The sequence below is a fragment of the Rhinolophus sinicus genome, linkage group LG04 (assembly GCF_036562045.2).
Source record: "Rhinolophus sinicus isolate RSC01 linkage group LG04, ASM3656204v1, whole genome shotgun sequence".
NCBI lineage: Eukaryota > Metazoa > Chordata > Mammalia > Chiroptera > Rhinolophidae > Rhinolophus > Rhinolophus sinicus.
Genome location: NC_133754.1, coordinates 61,240,855 through 61,264,358, shown reverse-complemented (window position 1 = coordinate 61,264,358; position 23,504 = coordinate 61,240,855). Strand labels below are relative to the sequence as shown.

The window sequence follows — 23,504 nt, the reverse complement described above, 5'->3', positions numbered from 1 at the left end:
GTTGTAACAGCTGAAATATATAGAGACAAGCATCAGAAGGACTCATCTATTCCCCCTTGAGCAAAATAAACTGAGGGAGAAGGAAGAAAGGAGATAGGGGGAGCTTTCCAAGTCGACTGAGTCGCTGAGTTAAATTACAGGGGCCTGGGAGGGGTGATTAACAGCCCTCATGGTTTTCTGCTTCACAGCCATTACTCACCCCAAACCTGGGGCTTCTCGGTTACATAGCCCAGCGCAGGCCGACCATTTTTTCCATTGACTGAAAACACATTCTGACTGAAAACAAACTTTGGATCCCCGAGGCTTGGCAGGCCCTGGGTCCTTCTCCATATTTAATCAACGGGAAGCTAAACACTTTCAATCTGTGATGGCTCATTTGGACGGGGTCTCAGGGCTTTTGCTTGGTGCCAGATATAATAACTCTCCTCTCTCTTTTCTAAGGCCTATTTTATAATTTTGCTGTTTTTCAATGTCAAGCCCATCTTTTGAAGAATTTTTATTGGATTTCCTGCTAGACTTCAACGAGGATTTTTCTTGCTTTGGCAGAAATATCAAGCAGAACAGGGGAAAAACTCAATCATCATCTTGGAAAATCGAGATGGTGTGTTGGGAGGGGAGGGGGAGTCCTTTGTCTGTTTGCACACAAATAGGTTTCTAGAAGGCTAGAGGCCCAGTTGCCAGCTTTGGGGGGCCCTCTGACTTCTGATTCATGGTGTAAAACTTGACAGGCATGGATGTCGGAAGAGAGGGAGGGTTGGGACAGGATAAGGGGAAGAGAGACATGAGTGTGCACGAGAGGCTAAGAGTGGATGGGTAGGTTTCTAGGTGATGTCTGGGGCACAAGGCCTGGTACTGCCTTACGTGTCCATTCACACCCGTTCACAAGAGCTGCTGGGACCCTGAGGAACAGGGAGACAGTGCCCCCTCAAGGGGCAGCAGGCAAACTCTTAACCAACAGCAGGACCCCTCAAAACTGCTAAACCCCCATGAATGGGCAGGAAGGCCCCAACTGAGAGACTCCTGTTTACCAGCCTTAACCATCATCTCTGCCCCTGCTCCAGCCAATGTTCAGTTCTTTAGTTTTTCTTCCCAGAGATTATCCCCCAGAGCAAGCTGCTTGCCAGTGAGTGACAGCTTTTGTTTGCTCACGTTTTCCTCTCTTCCCAGAATCAACTTTCAGAATATACCAGGATGATCCCTCTTACTCCTGAACTTTCTTTTAATGTCTTTTTTTTTTTTTTTTTTTTTTTTGGTGAGGGTGGAGGGGTCTCTACAGAGTACTATCCAGAGACAAAAAGTGGTTCTTTGTCCAATAGTAAAAGAGAAGGCGAAAGAGCTCTTTCATATTCTTTTTTTGTGTTTTGTTTTTCCGTTTTACTTTTTGACTTTGTGCGTTGAGATGTTAAGTAACCACACTTCACACATCCTGGGCCACTTCACACCTACCACTATTAGCTTCACAATTTATAGAACATTTTCATGTGTCTCATCTTTTTATTCCCACAAAAACCCTTCAAGATAGAGCAGGTATTGCAATCGCCATTTTAGAGGTGAGCAAACAAGACACGCAGGCAACGGGACTTGCCCAATTCTTGTGGGTAGTAAGTGGCCAGATCAAAGTATGAACCAAACTGAGCACTTTTTTCTACTTCACCACAAAATGTGTATGCTACAGGAAGGCTCCTAGCACCCTTTAATGAGACATCTCCCTATGCTGGGTGGAGCTCCCCAGTGTAAATTCCTGCAACAGAATACATTGAAAGTTGGAACCTCATGGCAATTTTTACCATATCCACAAATTGTTGAACAATTTCTCTTTGGGCCAGACTACAAGACCAGACTTCCAGGGCACCTAAGCCACTCCTCATTCTTTCAATTTCCAATAAGAAAAAGGACAAAAAAGAAAAAATAATGTAAACAAAAGCACTTATGGAATACCCACTCAAGGCCAAGCACTGGGCTAGAACACCGAGGGAGTCAATAGGAGGAAAAGACACTGTCCCTTCTTTTGAGGACTGGACAGTACAGATGAGGAGATAAGACAGACATAGAATCCTAGACTGTTATAACTGCAAAGGACCCTAGAGGTCATCCATGTAAACCCCTCATTTACCAGTGAGGAGATAGGACAGTTTAGAGAAACGGAGACTCCATGGAGGTAATATGAAACAGTATTCAATTACATGCTAAAGGGGACTGGAGGCGGGTCAGAGAAAGCAAAGTGCTCAGGGACATGTTCTAGCAGAATAAAACTTGATCTCAACCTTGAAATGTATGTAGAACTGGATGGGTAAACAGAAATACAAGTGCCACAAAAAAGCAAAATGGAGAAGGCAAACCTGTGGCCGGTGTATTCTTGGGAACATAAGGGGCCAGAGTTTAGAAATGGGGAGAAGGGGAAGGAACCAAGGCTGACAACTTGGCTGGAGCCAGGTTATAGAGGATTGCAAGCAATCAGGAGAACATGTATGTTAAGCCAGTGAGAAGTCACACAAAGGTCAAAGTTTAGGCCCTTGCTGACCAGTGGAGCCCTGGTCCTATAATTTTCTCAATTCCATACCCACACCTAACAACCCCACAGATGGCTGGGGGCAGACAGAGATACCAATTGTGTTATACTTTGAGTCTGGAGAGAATGGAGACTGGTGCAGAGCTCACCTGAGGTCCCCACTCTCAGCCCCTCGTCCATAGGTCCCAGGCAAGGACTGGTATGCATAGGCTGAAAAAGCAACGAATGAAGAAGCAAAGGAGGGGGAGACTATCTCAGGGTAGTAAGAGCTCACATCTAAGGATGGGAAATTAGAGAGAAAACCTCTCTCCCGAGGACATCAGAGAAACTCCAAGAAAACTGGCATCTGGAGCAGAATTTTCTTCAGCCCTTGGGGATCCTAAGGAAATGAAAGCTGGGAAGGGGACCTCCCCTGAGTCCCTGTCCTCTTGCTGCACCCCTGTGGCTTGAGCCTCTCCATCAACCTTTGCGCCTTTTGACATTCCAAAGTGTGTCTCACTTTAGCCTAAAAACAAGAATGCCAGCCCTCTTCCTTCTTAAAAGAGACCGAGATGAGGACAAGTCAGAAGGTCAAGGCCCTCAGAGCTTCAGGGGAAGGGCCACCGTTGCTGTTGCAGCTAAAACGAATAATGGCCACAATAATGTCATTGTTACAATGCTTCCAAAAGCAAAGCCTGTCTGCCCTCATGAACAGCCCTTTGTTCTTCCAGCAGCTCCCACCTGAAGGGGAAGCAAATCCTCCTGAAGGCTCCATCAGCAGCCAACCTTCCATCTTCCCCTCCTGAAGAAATACCCACACTACTCCAAACATCGAAGCCCCAGGTTCCTGAAGCCCAAAAATCTCCTCCTGACTGACTTCCCTCTGAGAAGAGGAACCAGCCCCATCTACCCTCATTTCACACTCAAGGGCACCAACAATGAAGCTTGCCCTCCCAACTGGACAGCTAGCCTTGCGTGGGGAGACCTTCTTCCATCCCTCATCAGCTCTGATCTATTGTGGGAAATTCAAATTCTACAATCAAGGCCTCACCCTTAATTAGAAACAATCAACTCCTCTACGTTTTCCTCAGGCCAGGCCATTCCCAACGTGATCCCCAATGGCCCCAAAACACGCACACCACGCCTCAGAAAGGCGGCATTCCAGTAAGTTTGTACCTTGCCCCAGTCTGAAAGGCAGAGTGCTGGGGACCCTTACCTCTCTCCACCTGTCCCACTCTGACCTGCTGTCCCATTCACCTCAAAGTTGTCACCAACCTCCCAGAGCTGCTCCCTTCCCTTCTGTCTTTCTTTGGTCCTTCCCCTGGCCCTTATCTTCACACCCCTGCTTTGCTGTTTGAGGTTAAGAAACATCTATGGTATTCCATAAATTACTTGGCAAGAGTGGATGACAAAAACAAAATGTAATTCAGATTAAAGTCGTCCTCCAGCTGAAATGATAGTTTATTAAATAAACGGCGAAGCTGCCAATCAACCTGGCTGGCAACTGGGTCCCTTATATTAATCTTTCTTGGGGTGATTTAGGACCCACCTGGGCGCTCTGCGAAGATTCTCCCATCATTTCCTTCCCATCTCTCTGGATCAGGCTGCTGGGCTTGGCGCAGTTGACAAATTCCCCAAGTAATCCCTCAAAAGATTGGAGAAATGCTCTGAACGCTCCATTAAATTTATTTTCCATGCTTTAAGAGACCCAAAACTATGTCCAATAAATAAGTGTTCCCTGTGATTTACTGAAATGCTCCTCTGATTTAAAGTTATAGGGGGAAAAATATGGAGCCCCTGGGAGCCCAGGACCAGCCTTGCAAGTGAGACCAGATGTGAGATTTCTGCCCAGGGAGGGCGGAGGAGGGGAAAAACAGCCCAACTGGTGGAGGTTTGCAAGTGACAATGTCTGAACCCCGGTTCTCGGCTTTAACATAAAAGGTCCCCAGTTGAGCATTCTTTCTCACAAAATTTATTGTGGTTGTAGTTAGAGGGGGAACCATCAAAAGAGTAATTCTGGCCCTTGTTTTGCAGAGCTCTTTTGATAAATATGATACTTAGAAATATGCCTCCCACTAGACAGAAAAGCCATATAGTTAAAATGAAGTAATCTGTCAGTAAACTCGCTAGAATCAAAGCCAAAATGAAACCTGTAAAAGGAGAAGGGAAAGAACTCCACTTAGAAACGCTTGAGTCAAGCAGGGGAGAAGGTGGAGATTAAGAATTGTCCTTTATTCAGATATTTTTATCTACAGAGTTAAAAGTGGAGATTTATTTTTAAAGGGGGCTATTTATGTTCCAATCTCCAACAGATGGGCCTGTATTCCTGCCTGTCTCATGCAGCCCAGGCTCAGCAAAAACAGCTTCTCTTGTGAGCTGAAACTTACCCAAATGAAGGAGGAATCAAAACTTTTGGAAGCAAATGTCACCTTTGGAGCCACTTGGTAAATATTGGATCTGTTTACTACAGAGGCCCAGATGTGCCAACAAGCAAATAGGAAGGAGGGGAAACAGCCAATGTTAAGACTATATAGTGTGTGTGAGTGTGTGTGTGCTGATTCCCAAAGAGACAGAAAACTTAGGCTAAGCAATTTCCCAGTGGGGAAGTGACATCATCAATGGGTTGTCCCAAATAGTCTTATCTTTAGAATCCACTTCTCTAAGGGTCCCCTCTACCCGATAAATCACCTGTTTCAAAAATACCTTTTTCAAGGTTCGTGATGAAAAATACTTAGGGTAATTGCTCTGGTGAAATTACCCCAGAGTGTGCCTCACTCTTCTTTACTCTGTTGTACCTGCACCAAAAGAAACCCAACTCAGTGGCTCCATCGGTTCCTGCATGAGCTGCGTTGGAAACACAGGGTCCCCCAAGCCTTCCAGAATGGCCAGGCCGCGGCAGAAAGAAGCTCTTCTCCTCCCTGAGCAACAGGTGCTAGACTGGGCAGCTTCCCCAAGGCTTCGTCCCAGGAAAAGCCCCCTTTTGTTGAGTCTGCCTCCCAGGGACTCCCCTATTCCTATTCCCAGAACAATGCCCGGAGCATCCAGTCTAGACAATAGGAAGTCCCCACCATTCCCATACCAGCATGGGAGGCAGGAAGACCTACCTGCATTCATTCCTACCTGCCCTTCACTCTGCGTTCCGCATTTACCCCAACCGGGGCACAAAAAGATTAAGACCCATATACAGCCTCAGATAAATTACACTATTCCAATTCTCCCATTCCTTCCACTAGGGTTTGTACTACAGTGAAATGTGCCTAAAATAAACCTGGGAAAGGAGAGGCGTGAGGAGCAGTGTCATGGAAGGTACCTATGACATCAAATAACCCCAGATCTGCTCCTGGCTCTGCCATTAGGCATCCGTGTGACCTGAGAACAGTGGCTTTGCCTCCTAAATCTCTGTTTTCTTTATCTCTGTGGTGAAGGGTTGAACCAAATGACCTACTGGCCTAAAACTCCCAGAGGCAGCTCCCTTTCTCATGGCCCAAAAGCCTCCCTCTCTCCATGGCACCCGTGCTGGTCTGGACAGAGCCGGAGGGTGTGGAGTTTGAGCAGCACCTGTGTTTACACTGTACAATCTGCAGTTTACTGTAATAAAATCATTTAATACAGTCATAATTTTTTTGGCAGGAGGTTGTGTTTATGGTGAGCAAGACGGAGAGGGAATGATTGACTACAACTGAATGAAATGATAAATCAGAAACAAAAGCGGGAGGACTCGAAGAGCACAAAGCCACAGGCAAATCCAATTTAAGTCTCAAGTTCTGTGCCTTTGTGGGAACAATTCTGTCTGATGATGAGCCAGCCTTGGAGGTGGGGGCCTAGGGCAGGGGGTGGGTGAGATGGAGGCACAGACTCCAAAAGCTCATCTCAACAGGGTTTATCCTCTTAGGGTAGAAAAATAAGGAAATGGCTTTATAAGAACTCGTTTTATAAGAACGGGTTTCCTTGGTCCTCCATCTTCAAACGGGATTTGAGGGTGGACCTGGGAATCCAGGAGTGTGTGCATGTGTGTACATGCATGCTGGTGTATATGCATGTGTGGCTAGGGAGAGTAATTTAGCAAGACCTTAGAAGGACTTCCCAGAATCAAAACTATCCCTCACATACAACATCTAAAACTCTACCACTAGCAAGATGACTTAAGATCACAAACACTTCTCATCTTGCAGACATTACCCTTCAACGCCTGAGAGCCAGCTCCATGCTAGGACGGTGCCGGGACAGAAAGGTTACAAAGGATGTTCATTCATCAAGTGCTGACGGATTGCCTGCTCTGGTTCAAGCACTGTCCTAGGCCCCGGGGACAGAGCAGTGAAAAAGAATCCCTGACCCCATGGAGCTTCTATTCCCGTGGCATTTACATCCTCATGAATGAACACCATGTTGGCCCCCAAAGAAGACACAAAGGGAAGCAGTTTTCTGCAGTGTGATAAACGCTTTCATCCAAGTGTGTACAAGGGTGCAGGAACACTGAGAAGGTGACATCTAAGCTGGATCTCCTAGGAGAAAAGCCATCCTTTCACAACCAGGAGATAACAGTGCTCCAGGCAGGGTCACTGTCTTGGCAAAGAGTAGAGTTGTGGAAGGGCCTGCTAAAGTGGGAAGGGAGAGAATTTAACCTCCTAAGAAGGGCTGGGTATTAATCCTATTGTGTGGTTAACAGCTTGTGACTTAGGTAGTCATTTAACCACTGTCTGAGAAGAACAGTCAGAGGTCGGTGCCTGGAAGTGCACCCTGTGATAATTGTGCCTACCTTGCTTCTGATGATTAAGTGACACCAGCTGGCCTCTGTTATCTGGGAACCCTATCATCCCCATTTGCTATAAGAGACTGAAATTCTGTAGCAGAGTCTCCTACAGTCAGCCCTAGCCCACAGAGGACAGCCAGCACTGAGCTTCTCAACTCTGGTGATAAGGATATGGTCCTTATCATGTTCATAAACGGGGGTTGGGTTGGAGGGGGTCCTTTGACCCTCTTAGAGAATAGTCACTGGTGGGTTTTCCAGTCCTACACACTGGATCTGCTCTAGCATGCCCACTCCTTTAAGTCTTTCAATCCGTTCTTCCACTGTCTACCATGGCAGTTCTGGAATGTCTGCTTCACTGAGAACAGGACTTCATTTTCTCCAAGCTTCCAAGAGTCGCCTTAGCAGTACGCTAGCACATGACAAGGGCCCTGGAAGACAGTGCTAGCATACTTTAAATACACTATTTCAATTAAACTTCACAACAACTCTATAAAGAAAGCATTACCTTTTGGAGGCAGAGAAAACTAAGGCTCAGAGTGGTAAATAACTTGTCCAAGGTAGCACAGCTGGTAAGCGGGAAAGCCTACATTTAAGCGCAGGTCTGACTTACTCTGAAGCCCACGCTCTGACTTCAGGCAAAATCCCCTAATCACGTACCCTCTGCAGACATAACTACCACTACGTTGATCTTCTCCCCCTGCCTGAGCTCCCAGAAGGCCACACTGGGCCACCTGTGATGCACTGCTGTCCACAGCAACTAAGATGCCATTTTCAGTTTCTCCTTTGCTTTAAAGGCGAAATGAAGTTATCCAATTATATTTTGTTATCCAATTATATTTTCACTAAGAAAAGGCTAAGGGCTCCACAAAAGCCAAAAATAGCCACTGCGGTAATTGAAGCATAATATCCACCATTTTCTAATATTACAAAAACCAGAACGCTGAAGTACTCAGAACTGAAGGAGTCCTCACTCTGTAGTCTACAATAGTTTTCCAGATAACAGAGGGGTTGGTATAAGTATCATAACTGTTTATTAAGCGTTCTACAATTTCCACACATACTTTCCTACATCCTTAAATAGGGGTGATAAATTTTAGAGTATTAATTAATGTTTATTTTACAATAATGACTCCCAGGATTCCTGAGCTCAATTATCCCAGGCTGTTGTGTTTTTGGAGGGTCTGTGCCAGTTTTTTTTTTATTGTTTTTCTCTGTATCCTCCCTTGATGTTGGTCATCTCTCACTGCTGTCAGTGTGATCTGTCTATATCATCCTTTACTTTGCTGTTGCTATATAGCGCAGGCTTGGAAACAAAACAACCAGGCTTGCTGAAATTGGGTGTTAATTAATACTAACTATACTCTAAGAGGGGGTCTGAAGGGCATTTCCTTGAGAAGTCCATGAAACTCTAGAGCGTTTATTCATTCCACAATAATTTATCAAGCACTTACTACAGGCCAGTATGTGCTGGGAATACAGCAGGATGCAAAATAAGCAAAAATCCCTTCCTTGGGGAAGTTTACATCCTACGAGCACAAAAGAAAATTGGTGGCATCTATTCTCAATTGTCAAAGGCCAGTCTTGCCCACCAGCTAGCTCCTCACTGGGTTGTACATGAGTGGGATTGATAGACGGCTGAGTTCCCTACACATGAGGTCCCTTTGTTCAATTGGCAGTGAGTATACAAGTTCCATAGTAGCACAAAGCTAAGAGAGAATTGTTAGTTCTATTAGTCCGACACACTGTGGAGTAAATGGGCTTTTGTGGGCTGGTCTGGGAACCTAGCCACCATCCATACTTCTGTTTCTATAAGAAAATTTATTCCAAGTTCCAGACAACTGACTTTCAAATGAACTTTTGCAACAGAATTCAGTTGTAAGTTTAGGACCGCCTGTATTTCTCTATAAATGCTCCAAATCACCAGGCCCTACTTGACCTCAGAGTTCTAAATGGGAATATCTGGATACTGCCCAGCACCCCCATTAACTAGCTTAGATGCCACTGGCAAGTCATTGGATCTGAACTTCAGTTCAGACACTTCTATATTGGGTTTCACAAAGATTTTATTAAACAGACAGGGGTTCTGCAGCTATGAAAAAGAGTTTAGAAAGCACTATTTAAAGCAACCAATAAATAGTTATCCAAAGAATGAATAAATAAAATAAATAAGTGAATGAAATGAGAGAATGAGAAAACTTCACTTACATTCCTAATACACCTTGAGTGGCGTCCAAAAATGAAGAATATTTCATTAAGAATTGTTTTCTCTCTTACCCCTTTCCAAGGCGACTTCTGACCCAAAGTCCAAACATTTGTGAAAGAAATAGAATGATTTTCCTCACTCCTGGGGATCTCAACTGAGAATCTGGGCTCCAGCAGGACACAAAAGAGAGAGTTGTTTATGCAAGTCAAGCTGATGAGTTATTAGGGCTACGAATAGTGGGAAATCGCCAAGCAGCATGCACTTGTTCGGTCAGGAGGAAGAAAATGTGGTACTTGAGTTGAAAATCAAACCAAGAACTAGCTTCACAAATACCCATGCACCTCCTCCCCAGGGCTGGGGCCAGTGTTATTCTAGACCTGCCTTCCCCTGACTGCCAGGGAGGGCAGTGCTGGGCAGGGCAACCCTTGTTGGGAGGTGGCTCGCCTGTGTATTTCTAGGACAGGCTGCTGTGAAAGCCCCCAACCTTGGATCCCAAGGTTCCATTCTGCCTGGGATGGTCTTTCTCCCAGCACCCTCTTCTTCAGGCCTCCCACCCCTCACCCCTCGCCGCTCCTCTGTGAAGAAGGATGACTTCAGAGAAAGGCAGGCCTGCCAGGATCTTTCTTCGTGTAGACAACATTAATGGGAAACTCAGAGAAGAAAGTCCAAGAGACCTGGGGAGCTGTCACCACATGCATGAGGAGGGAAGATTTATGTGGAGGGCCAGGATGTGGACATACCAATGAATTATCCTTTTGTGCCAAGGTAAATTGGACGGGGGAAACAAATGTGTGTCAAGGAGGCAGAGAGCCTGGGCTTGGCTGAGTCCTCACAGCACCTGGGAAAGAGGTCCTCCCTTACATTCTCGTAACTGCAAAACTACCCAGAGTCAGTGTTTCTCTCAGGCTCTCCTGCATAAGCAAAACTAACATGTGTTGAGCATTTTGTAAGTCCAGCATCTTACGTGCCCTAAGTCATTTACCTCCAAAACCCTACGAGGTCAGTACTGTGACTCTCCTCACTTTAAAGGTGAGTAAACTGAGGCACAAAGAGGTTACGTCACTTGTCCAAAGTCACACAGCAAGGTAGCTAAGCAAAGACATGAACCGAAACAACCTGACTCCAGAGTATGCACTATCCCCTGCCAAACCATGCTGCACGGCACCACAGAAAGCCTGTGGGAAACCTGAAGTGAGGGACGGTGACACATCCCCTCTCTCCTAGAATAAGACACTTCCAAGACCCCCCACCTGACACTTGCCAGCCTCCAAGGGCAAAGAAACATGCTCTGCTTGGTCACAGAAGAGAAACTCAATACCCTCTATAGGTATTAACACCGGAGCAAATGGAGACACAGCAGTCTGATTAACTTGCTGTCTTACCTTCTCAGCAGCCTTTAAGAACAGAACAGAAACAGGAATCCAAGTGTTCTGGATGTTTGTTCTTGAACTTTTCAGGCATAACCCTGTAAAATAGTGCTATATTTCCCTCCATCCTTTTCTATGCATCTATAAATATACCCATCAGTTCATAGAGGTATGTGTTTATAGTCTGCCTGATTCACTTAACATTATACCACAACTATCTTTCCTTCTTTCTGAGAGGAAATCAAGAGTAGTGGTTAAGCCCACAAACTGGACCATCGGAAAGCTTAGGTTAAAATCTTGTTTCTAGCACCCTGGGACCAATCCATTCTCTGGACTTTAGCATTTTGATTGGTATCATAGCATATTAAAAAAAAAAAGGAAAAAAAAACCTTCTTTGAAAATTGATGAATAAGGGGGAGAATCAAATATTTACATGGCCTTTCCTGCATGAACTCTATGTCAAGCTAACCCAATAGTTGAGTAAAAGCACTTCTTTCTGGAAGAATTCTACCTAATAAGGACAGAAGAAATGACAAAATTTGAAAACTCACCAACAGAGGACACCCCTGACATCAGATTTTTCTCACACTTCAATCTCTTTGATGCCCTCTTCTACCACCAGTGGGAGGAAAGTCTCTGCTTCTAGAGGGCCGACAGGATTGGGTTAGGCCCACTTGGATAATCTCCCAATTTTAAGATCATCAGATTAATAGCCTGAATTACATCTGCACAATCTCTTTTGTCATGTCCCATGACATGGTCCAGAGAGTAACAGCAGGCACGAAGGCCATGAAGGCTGCGTTAGAATTCTGCCTACCCCACCCTCCCCCCCAGAAGTGTGTCCTGCCCTTCCTGCATGATGTTCTAGCTTCTTGCTCCACCCCTCCCCTCTTTCCCCCGGCAAGGATGTTCCCATCTTGGGTTTGGGAGGGTTGTTTGTTTCTTTGTTTGGTTGGTTGGAGGAGGAAAATGAATTCAAAAATAAGGGGGAGATGTTTTCTTTTGCTCTAAATTTTACATCTTTCATTTAGTTTTCTTCTATTATGGGACACAGAGAAATAGAGCAGGTGACACCTGATGACAAGCAGCACTATATGTTTTTGAAAAGAAAAAACCTTGAATACTTACAACCAGGATTGACACTGGATTTAGGACGGGGCAGAGAGTGTCTTAAGGGAAGAAGTTGTCTTCCAGCGATCAGATTGTGAGAGGCCAGTCTAGGAAGGGAGTTATAGGATCAACTTCTGCATCCCCAAGGGAGGCCTGCCAGCACCACTGCCCAGAAAATTCCCATCACACTGAAGGGCTTGGCAAGACAGAGACTGACCCAGACAGCCATGAACTTTGCAATCACTCAGACAGGTGTCTAAACCTTACACCCACCTCTTACCAGCGGCTGCAATGGCTTGCAAGTTACTCCGACTGCTGTGTCTCCATTTGCTCAGGTGTTAATATACGAGGACGACCGCTGTATCACGACCAAAGCTAGCACCATGGCTGATTTTATCAGTAGCCGTTGTTTCCACTGGATAGGGAGTAATTCTTCCTTTCCATGGCATAGATCACCAACCCAGTCATGGCCTGAGGCTCCCAGGGGCTCCCAGGAATGGAGTTTCTACTATGTCTTGGCCATGATGTTATAGTTCCCATATTTTCATGAGCACTTGGTACGAGAAATGTGGATACCACTGGGCTTTTTGGGGTCCACCCTGCTTTACATGCGGAAGCTGACAAGATGGACTCCCTGGGAATGTAGTATGCACCTTGCATGGCCAGGACCTGCACAAACCAGACACGCTGTGTGTTCACACGAGTTACTACCACGGGCATCCAGATCGCAACAAGGGAAGGAATGGGGTCCTGAGGAAATGGCAGGATTGTTCAAAGCAGTCTGAAAGGAACTGGGGGTGGGGAGATTGAGGATTGAGAGAGATGCAAGGAAAACTGAGAGGAGGGTAGGAAAGAGGCGGAGAAGGTGCTGGGCATGAGGGATGTTGTGTGTGACCCTTGGAAGAGGCAGAATTCATGGTGATTTCCTGCCAGGAGCCCAACTCCAGGGCAGACAGTTCCCATGCTAGATATCAAAGGGTTCACAACAACAAATGCACTTCCTGCGAGATTTAGATTGGCCCCCTCTGCCAGCAAAGGAGCTTTGGAACTCAAATTGTGTGTGTTGTGGGGGGAGGCCAAAGGGGGGGGTGGAGTAAAGGTGTAAAGCCAGGAAAAGTTTACTTTTCAGCCACAGGGGGCCCCTGGTCACTGTGATGAATCCAGCACCCCCCACGGAAAAGGCTCCAGTCTTCCCCACCCACCCCACTTGCAGCCTCCCCAGGACTGGAGGGCATTGTGGTCACATGCTGGCGGGATTGCTTCTACAGGAATCTGTGAAATGTTAGTCCCTGGTAGGGTTGTATTTTTTCCCCCTTTTTAAAAATTTTCCCACTCTTTTGCAGAAGCAGGGCCTGTGCCTCCACGCCTCTGTTACACATATTGGTTCTGACAGCTCAAATTAATATGTCAGATGCTGTGATCCTCGCTGGCGACAGGCCTTTTGACCCTATCAGCACAATCTGCCTCCCTGATTGAAAATCTCTGCGCCTTAAATTGATTCAGAGTTTTATAAACATCCTGCAGCCGCAATCCAAGGAAGCCACCGATGAAAAACCTAGGAGAGCTTAATTTGCCCTTCCCTGCCCCAGCCCCTCCAACAGCGTGGCAACTGAGTGGGATAAGGAAAGGACGTAAAAGGAAGACCTCAGAGTGCGCAACCTGGTAAGTTGAGAGTCCCAGGGACCCCCAACTGAGCTGTGACACACCCCCTCATCCTGCCTCTACCCTAAAATGTAATTGGAATGGTTCTCTGAGAAAAAAATCTGATTAGGCATCAGAAGACCTAGGTTGTCTGGCTCTACCACTCACTAGCTATGTAGCCTTGGAAAAGTTCCTTCACCTCTCTGAGCCTTGGTTTTCTCTTTATAAAATGAAAATCGTAATGACCACTCTGCTTACCTCAACAGGTTGCTGCAAGGATGGAGTGAGATGATGCATTCTGAAGCATTGATGAAATGCAGGTGATCATGACTGGTTTTTATAATACGCTGGGGAGGTGGATGGAACAAAATTGGCAAAATGTTGATAATCGTAGATGCTGGGAGATAAGTACATGGGGATTCACTATGCTCGTCCCTCTAATTTTGTGTATGTTTGAAAATTTCCAAACTAATTTTTTAACAACACATATGGTGCCATAAAGTACATAATTTTAGAAGTAAGTGTGTGTGAGTGTGTGTGTGTGTGTGTGTGTGTACGCGTGCGTGTACTTGCACAGAGAGAAGTCACTTCCCAGAGAGCCTTTCCCCTTCTTATCTATTTAGGGGCGTCTCTAGAACTGCCCATTGGAATAGAGTCTTACCTGAGAAAGGTGATAAAGATGTAGATGAATTTGAATCAACATGGAAAGATTTGATTCATTGTTGGTTTAACAACTAAGTTTTGTTTTTTTGTTTTTTTTTTAAGTTTTAAAATATACAGAAAAGGGACAGTTCCCTGACAAGGGATCCACAGTGGGAAGGAGCAGAGCTCTCTCTGTACAGGTTGTCCCGTCTGAGGGTTCTTCCATGCACAGCCCAGCCAGCCTCTTCCACAGGCCCAAACACCCTCTCTGGACCTACAGCACGCCACTCGGCACGATTACCTGACATCCCTGCGTAGCGCTTTGTGCCTGCCGAACACAGGTACTGGGGTTTGTGGTGGTGACCTCGGTCCCTGGCACCCAGCACAGCACACAGCACCGTGCTGATTCAATCAGCAAATCCACTCCTCACAACCACACCACTTGTTTCACGTTGCTAAGGCCTCCCCCAGCTTCCAGCACCTTCGACAGAAGGTGCCGCTGTGTTTCCTGCAGCACAGCCTCTCCCCCACTTACAGGAGACCAGCATCTCTCCTGAGGGCTCTCAGAGGGCGCAGGGAGGGTTTCAGGATGCTGTTTCGGGCAAGCACAGCCAAGTGACTCTGATCGGCACGTGCACTTTGAGCAGCCCTGCCTGACCACCATCCGCAGGACTGAGTCCTTGGCTTGTCAACCTGTCCAAATGGGTTCTGCTGGCAGCAGGCCCCCTGACCATGGCTGTTCCATTCTCCTCCTTCCTACGTTGACACTGAAATGGATGGAACACAGAACATCCTCCAAATTTCTCCAGGGCCTCAGGGAAACTCCTGGAGGTTCTGCACCACCCCCACAGGGAAATGACTCTCTCCATCTCTTCTACCCAGGCCTCCTATGGCTGCCACACCAAGCTGTGCTTGAAGGGGAAAGAGAATGGGCAGAAGAGAAGGAAGGATGATGAGGAAAGAGAAGAAGAGGAAGACTGACTCCTGGGTGAACAAAGAGATTCCAATCAAGGGTAGATACACAGCCAGGCCACAACTTTCAATACCAGAATCCCTCTTAAGCCATAGGGGCAGTTTGCACCAATCTCTCTTCCTCGTGGTAGAGAACTATGGTCAAGAAGCCTAGCAGGCAGCTCCCTCCCACTGGTCACCTCCCTGGGACTCTGGAGGAATAATGAAACGCCTTCTGCCCTGCTTCCTTACCCCTCAACTTCCCAAATTGTCACAGACCAAACTGCCTTCCAGCTGGTCTCCTTGAGTATAAGTGAAGCTACTCACTCACTGCCAGTTGTCTCCAAATAGACAATGACAAATAGATATAACATTCATGTCTTCAATTCCATCTTTCTAGAATGTTCTTGCTCTCCAAACCTACCTACTTGGTCCCAGGTGTGTTTGGTAGGGAAACATGTGCTTTGGGCTCACATCCTGGCTCCCCCACTTACCAGCTGTGTGACCTGAGACAAGTTACTTAATCTTTCTGTGCCTCAGTGTCCTCATCTATAAAATGGGAATAATAATCATATTTAGCTCATAGGGATGTTCAGGGAATTAGCAGCATTAATATTTGGCAAGTACTTGGCACCGTATCTGACACGTAGTAAATGTTCTGTGTTATCATCATCATTTTCATTGTCATCACTACCAATGTTTATTAGGAACCCCGGTTTCTGGCTTCCAAAAATTTATCTTTTTCTTCTCTCCTTCCAAATCAAGCTTGCCCACCTCATCATTTACCAAGAAGTCTGTTCTCAAAGTCCAACTCATTTCTCAAAACTAGAATATGATTTTTCTTTTGCAAACTCTCTTCCTTCCCACAGTCCAGACTCATTCCTTTATGGTGTTTTATGACCCTCAAGACGTTGGCTTTACTCTGGCAAAAGCAGCAAAATAGCCTTTGTTCATCCATGAGTTTCGATTAATAGTTTACAGAGCTCTTTTACTTACACTATGCCATTAATCCCTTATGGAGGCCCAGACATGGTATGTGGTTCGCCCAGGGCCCTCTCCTTCCCTGTCTACAGCTTATAAATGGCAGAGCTGCAGGTAGACTCCTGGCCTATTCGACCCCAAGGTCAGTGTTGTCTCCAAACCTCACCTGCCTCCAGTGAGACCCAGGACACTACGTACCTGAGAACAAACACCTGTGCAGAGAGAAGTAATTGCCTAGTGAACCCTTCCCTCTCTCACCTGTTTAGAGGCCTCTAAAACAACCCATCGGAACAGAGTCCTAACTAAAACATGATGATGAAAATGAATTTGAGTCAATGTGGAAAGATGTTTGTGATACGTGGTTGATTTTTCTTTGCGTTGTTGATTTTTAAAAATAGGTTATAAAACATTATGTACATTTTGGAGACATAGAGAAAAAACTGAGGGTTGCTAGATGGGCGGGGGGGTGGGGATAAGGGGGAAGGTGAGGGGATTAGAAAACAGTTGGTAACCACAAGATGGCCATGGGATTTTGAAAATTAATTTGGGGAATGTAATCAATATTGTTGTAAAGATTTTTTAGGGTATCCGATGGACACGTGTCTCATTTGGGAGACCACCTCAGGGGTGATGTAGATGCCTGATCACTGCACTGTACACCTGAAGCTGAAGCTGAACAATAATGAATGCCAACTATAATTTTATATATATATATATATATATATATATATATATATATATATATATATGTATATACTTACAAGAAGCGGAGTACAGCATTAGGAATAGAGACAGTGGAAATGTAATGGCTGTGTGCCATGTCAGAGGGATAGTGGATGGGGGAGGGGGGTTCACACAGTGTGAGGGATATAAATGATAAACGTCTAAGTATTACTTTGTCTTGTGCACCTGAAACTAATAAAAAAAAACCATTATGTACAACAGGATTTCATTGTTGTGAAAATTCATACACCTACATACACAGGCTGAAAGGATATATACCTTTGGTGTTGACAGTGGTAGAGTAATACATTTTTTAAATTTTTCTGTTTTATCTGTATTTTCTAATTTTTCTACACGATGCATTATTGCATTTGTAATTTAGAAAAATTAAGACCTGGAGGAAAATGGACACAGATGCTCAAATGCTTTACTGTCAGCCCAAGGACTGATGGTGTGGAGCGTTCTCCTTACTGAGGGGAAATGGACACCCAGGAGAAGTCTCACCTCAATGCAGACTCTCTGCATGAGACCCGCACACAGCGGCAGCAGCCCTACTTCCAGGAAAGCCTTGGTTCCTCCTCAATGGCAGAGTAAAACCAGGGTTGGGCACCAACACCCCCGGTGGGGAGAGAAAGTGCCATCATTTTCATCACCATCACTAACGTGGCAAAACACTGATGCATTTTCTCATTTAATCCACACCACAGCCTTTCAGGTCAGTTGGTCAGGCATTAGTCTCTCCATGCCACAGAGGAGAAACTGAGACCCAGAGAAGTGAAGGAATTTGAACAAAACCCCACAGGAGAAGGACCGAGCATCAACAGAGCCCAGGTTTCCTGGCACTAAGTTTGCCTCACTCACACCAAGTCCCATTGACACATTCAGTTGCCCAGGCTACTTTGCCAGGGATTGGAGAAGCCATTCTAGCCTTCCTGTCACCCCAAAACTTCCCCCTCCGAGCCTGCCTGGGAGCTTCTCACCCCCTGCCTGGTCTCAGAACTCCCTAACTGGAACCACTCCTCGCCAGGTGACTGCAAGAGCCCAGGTGTACAGGCATATCTCAGGGATGTTGTGAGTTCGGTTCCAGACCACCACAATAAAGCAAGTATAGCCATTAAAGTGAGTTGTAATCTTTTAGCTGGAGGGGGTTCTTCCCCTCAATTTGTAAAAACCACAACATCTGTGAAGCACAATAAAGCTCGGTGCAGTAAAACGAGATATGCCTGTATTGGCTAGCTAGGGCTGTCATTAACAACATACCACAGACTGGGTGGCATATGAAACAGAAATGTATTGTCTCATGCTTCTGGAGGCTAGAAGTCCAAGAGCAAAGTATGGCAATGGTTGGTTTCTTCCGAAGTCTCTCTCCTTGGCTTGCAGATGGCCATTTTCTCCCTGTGTTTTCTCGTGGTCTTCCCACTGTACCTGTCTGTGTCCACATTTCCTCTTCTTATAGGACATCAGTCATATTGGATCAGGGCCCACTCTAATGACCTCTTTAAAGACCCTGTCTCCAAATACAGTCACATTCTGAAGTACTAAGGGTTAGGACATCAACGTAAGAATGGGCACACCCAAACTTCTCCTATTTGCACTATGTCAGAGGCTGATAACCACTTATGCTCATAACCCCTTGATTCCTGAGGGGGATATGACATACCAAGACACAACAGGCGAGAAAATTAGCAGTGACCAGTCTTGGGATTTGGGGCAGGTGTTGTAACACAAAGGAGCTGGGTACGTGGGTGCTGAAGAGGGCTGGTCCCCCATAGGCTGGTGTGAAGTAAGGAGGCTGGCCCCGGTCCATGAGTGCAAGGAGACAGTCATCCCACTGGGGGAATGAAGCAGGTATCTCATAAAACATTTTTGCCTATAAAGGATTATTATAGGACAATTGCTTTCCTAGAAAGAAAAAAAATTAGAAAGCTAGGGGACTTTGGGCAAGTTGCTTCCTTATCCGTAAGAGGAGAAGAGACCACGTGGTTTCTAACTTTCCTTCCAGTTCAAATGTTTTCAGATTCTAAGACAATGATTCTTCCTCCCAAGATAAAATTTTATCTGGAACTGGCACACAGTAGGTGTTCAAATAAATTCAGCTTCCTTCCTCTATCTGCTCCCTCCCATTACCATGGCTGTCATCAGTCCCTACATCCTACGCCCAAGTTAAATAAACGGAGAAAAAGAAGGGCCCTTAAGGAAAGCACCAACCGTTGATAGCAGAAAAGGCACACCTAAATGGAAAAGTAGTCACCTGTTCTGATGTGGTTGAGGTGCCCATTAACTTCCAGAGAACCTGGGCCAGGCTCTTCTGAAGGCAGCAGGGTAGTCGCAAGTATAACGGGAAAGTAAGTGTGTTCCCGACCCCAGGACCCAGCACACACTTCCCTCTGCTTCACCACCTCCAGGGCTGAAGGCTCTGATCTTTATTATCAGGCCCTGAAAAAGTGCTGTCCCTCAGCTCACATGGCTGGGGGAGGGGGAAGCTGGGCAGGGATTAGAGGCGCCCCAATGCCTCCTGCCCCTATCCCACTCCCATCAAGCCAGTTTGTGCAAGTCCTGGCTCTTCAAAATAGAACAAGTTTCTACAGAAAAGAGCCTGTGTCATCTTTCTTTATATTCTCACTGCCTTTCCTTCCTCTGCCTTCCACCTCCCCCCCGAAAAAAATAATAATAGCTTTCATAGCCCTGGGCAAGAATGGGCACTTGTTAAATATTTGCTGAATTGAATTAAATTAAAGTTGTCAAAAATATAATTCTCTTCCAGGCCACAATCTTCATCATCGTTTTCATCATCACAGGCCAATATTTCATGTTGTGTCTACACTGCCCTAGGTTCTGGAAAAGATCCATAGATATATACGTTCTGGCAGATCTAGAAAGAGCTTCTGGTTAATACTTCAGGGAAGGGAGGAAGGGTAGGAATTTACTGAGCACTTCTGGAAATTTTTGTGCAACTGGCTTTTCTCCCTTCCTATCCCACACACACCCATGTACACTCACTTGAAATATTCTCAATTCAGATAAGGTGTCTCAGCCATAAATCTATCACGCTGGGGCAAGAGGTTTTATTTAGCAATTACACAGAGCTGCGATTGCCCAGCAATTATCAACTCAAGGAAGAAAGGAGTCCAACCTGCCTATCTCCCTTATCCCCAGGCTCTGGCTGAGATACCTGTCAGAACCAGAGCCAACAGCAGCAAGCTGCCTTTCGGGTTTCACATCTCTGAGACCTCGCTACATGGGGCTGGCCCTGGGGCCAGGCAAGGTGCTTCCACACAGAACTGGGACTGGGCACCCCCCTCAGGTGGAGCGGGGTGTGGTGTGGCTCTCAGAAGACCTCCCCACACACACAAAGCAGAGTATTCTCCTTCAGCCCCAGATCCTGGGGAGAAGGATCCGCCCTGTCCTGTAAACCAGGAATCTGGTCCTTCCAGGCATCCTGGGTCAGGAGCATTTGCCCCTGGAGCTTCCTCAGAGAAGGGGGCGGTCTTCCAAGTAGTCCAGATAACAGAAAAGAGCCATCATCACAAGAACTAACCCGTGCATATCACCATAAAGTTTACAAAATACCTGCTATCCATGATGTCCGTAGCTATTATTTCACAACAATTGGACGAGGTCAGCAGAGCAAGTGCTAGACCCCTATTTTTCAGATGAGTCACAATGAGATGAAGTGAATTGTCCAACGTCACACAGTTTGTGAATGACATATATTACGTCAGATAATCTGAAATTGCCGATGAAAATAGGAGACCACAAGTGTTTTCCCTCTAAATTCAGAGGGCAAGAGAAGGCCTTGACCTGGCAAATCTGTAAGGAGTCAGGGACAGTCTGTCCACGTCAGAACCACACACAGTCAGCAAAGCCATAAGTCCCATCATGGACTTGGGGAATGGGCAAGGGTAGGAGCCCCGCTTTGGTCCTTCTTTATTCTCTACTCCTCTCTGTGCTCCAGGACCCACGGGGCGACAGGTCAGCCTCACCAACTCTCAAGTGACCACCGAACAAAGAGCTGAGTGAAAAAAGCAATGCCACTTGCCATCCCAGCTCAAGTTGTATTTGCCCACCTGGGAGACTCAGTGTTGCAACTCTCCTTCCGTCTGTAGAGATAATGTCTCTTCTCATGGCTTCAGGCACCACCTGTCTTGTCTAGGCTGAGGCCCTGCATGGCTACCTCTGCCCTTGTCCCCAGGTTCCAGGACACTTTTCTAAAGCCAGCAGGACATTTGCATGTGGCTGCCTTCCCTCATTGCAATCTACATGTCTAAAACCAGAGTGACTCTATTCCCTTTTGCATCCTATTTTTTTGTTCTCTCTCATGCTCTTACTACAGCTCTGACTTTCCAAGCTCAGTACCTCAAATCATCTTCAAATCCCCTCTGTCCCCTCTGACCAACCAACAAAAGTCTCACCAATAATCTTATCAGTGTTAAATCTCAATGCATTCTACCAAAGGTTCAAGGTGACCTGCAGAAAGAGCACTGTGGTTCACTTCACAGGGAAGAGCAGGGACACCCAGCATACTTGCCGTGGAGAAAACCTCTCCTCTCCCTTGCCTGTGGCCCTGTCTCTAGACTTGAGCTCTGAGAGCTTGAATGGTGTATCTTTTCCTCACCACTCTGCACATAAGACAGCGCCTGGCACACAGTAGGAGCTCAGAAAATCTCCCTGCACCAGGCACTTGTAACTTCGAGTTCTTAACATTCGTCTGTCTTCTTGTGCTCTCCAACTTTGCAAAGGAAAGCAGAAAACAAACAGACGGTACAGGGTGTTTAGGGGCTACCTTCATTCTGTCTGGCGACTTTCCATTTTTAAATCTGTCTGCTGGTCCCATTTTTAAATTTGTCTGACTCCATACATCTACCCAACCTTTCTCCCTGACAGGTCCTGACAAACACACTCTAAACGATGAACACATAGATCTTGATCCAGAGCTATGTAATTCTGGAAGCAGTACCCAGCCCTTGCTGCCCTATGGAGCAGGCAACTGGTATGATTCCAGGGCGTGAGAATCATGAGTCCCTGGCTCAAAAATGCGTTGCCTCTCTTCTCACCAGTGCTAGCAACTCTGTTGACAGGGGCAGCCCAGCTCTATATAACTGAGGATAAGGCTAGTAAACCAAATACATCTGAGAGAATTAAATATTGACTAGAATTCACACTAGGGTGGAAGTGACTGCTCGCAGATTCTTTCCTGAGAGCTACTGTGTTTCCCCGAAAGTAAGACCTAACCAGAAAATAAGCCCTAGCGTGATTTTTCAGGAAGACATCCCCTGAACATAAGTCCTAATGCGTCTTTTGGAGCAAACCTTAATATAACACCCGGTCTTACTTTTGGGGAAACACAGTAAGTGAGCAGGTGAAGTCTCTCCTTACAGCAGAGGAGAAGGAAGACCTGGAGACCAGGTGGGCAAGGTGTTCCTCCCAATGGACTGGGAGTCAGGGACAAGAGTGCTAGTCCTCGCTCTGCCTAGAGTTCATCTGGTGACTTTAGGAGTGTTGTTCTACCTCTTTGAGCCTCAATTTACAAATCTGTAAAATGGGATAATTAAACTAGCCCATCTCTAAGGTCCTTCCAAGATCTGGCAAACAGTGTTCAGTTATTTCAGTTGTGCCTCCAACCTATTCATGTCTGCATTCTTAGCGCTGTACGTATAACAACTATTTGTCACGAATGTGCCTAATAATTCCCATGGTTCAGACCATAAGTCAAATAAGCCTCTCAAGTACATTTAGAAACAAAGATCATCACAACCTTGAGGAATATAGAGAAAAAGAAGATTGGATCTCAGCATATTTAAAACCCTTTGGAATAACAGGAATTGAGATTCAATAAGACACGAAACAAGACTGCAATGGCAAATATGGAATTACAATAATCCCTCAGATTTGTGGAGTGATTCACTATTAACCATCCTCTTTCATACCCTGTATCTAATTTGGTCCTCTCTAAAACCATGTAAAGTACACGAGGCAAGAATGATCACCCCGTTTTATAGATTGAGAAACCAAGTCTCCAGCTGAGGAATGACAACCGGTTGGCAAACAGGACAAATTCAAGTGAGGCTTCTCCTTCCATCTCCCCACCACCCCATCACTACTTCCCTTTTCTATTGTATTTTCCACCTCTGCTTCCAGATCCAAAAGCAACCTGGCAAAAGGCAGAGGGAGATAAACTCTGGAAAGAAACCCAAGTCCACAGCAAAGGGAATGGAAGCTAAAGTACCCCCGCTTAGCTCTGCCTCCTCTTTCCAACCTCGCTGCCACTGGTGCCAGGGAGCAGAAGCTATCCCACCACCTCCTGCTTTTCGCTGCTGCCTCCCTGCAGCAGCCTTGGCGGGGACAGCCCATAATCTCCACGACCCAGTTGGGTAGGTTAGTTAGTCATTAGGTTAGTTAACAAGCAGCGGGCTGGTTAGCCCTCCTCTAGTCCGCTTTCCCATGAGCTCCATCCAGTAAGACCACGCTGATTCTGGGATCACTGCAAAGCAGCAGACTCCTGCTTGTGACTAATCAAGCAAGTAGGACAGAGGTAAGAACAAACCCACCCAGGAAAGGGGGTGGGGTACAGAGAGAGAAAGAAAAATAAAGAGAGAGAAAGAAAGAAAGCCGCTTTAATAATAGGGTAATTGCCCTGTTTAGGATTAC

At 46.0% G+C, this 23,504-nt stretch overlaps 1 long non-coding RNA gene across 5 annotated transcripts in view; it reads right to left on the bottom strand.

The window, feature by feature from the left end:
- LOC109456088 (uncharacterized) overlaps window positions 1-23,504 on the bottom strand; it is a 139,273-nt gene that overhangs the window by 30,353 nt on the left and 85,416 nt on the right. For 3 of the 5 annotated variants that reach the window (XR_012495519.1, XR_012495524.1, XR_012495523.1), the window contains exon 1: window positions 9,513-9,703. The exons of 1 other annotated variant lie outside the window; for it this stretch is intronic. This is a non-coding gene — a long non-coding RNA (uncharacterized LOC109456088). Of the gene's footprint in view, window positions 1-9,443; window positions 9,704-23,504 lie in introns of those variants that run through there. One more of the 5 variants, XR_012495521.1, reaches the window with a different exon arrangement.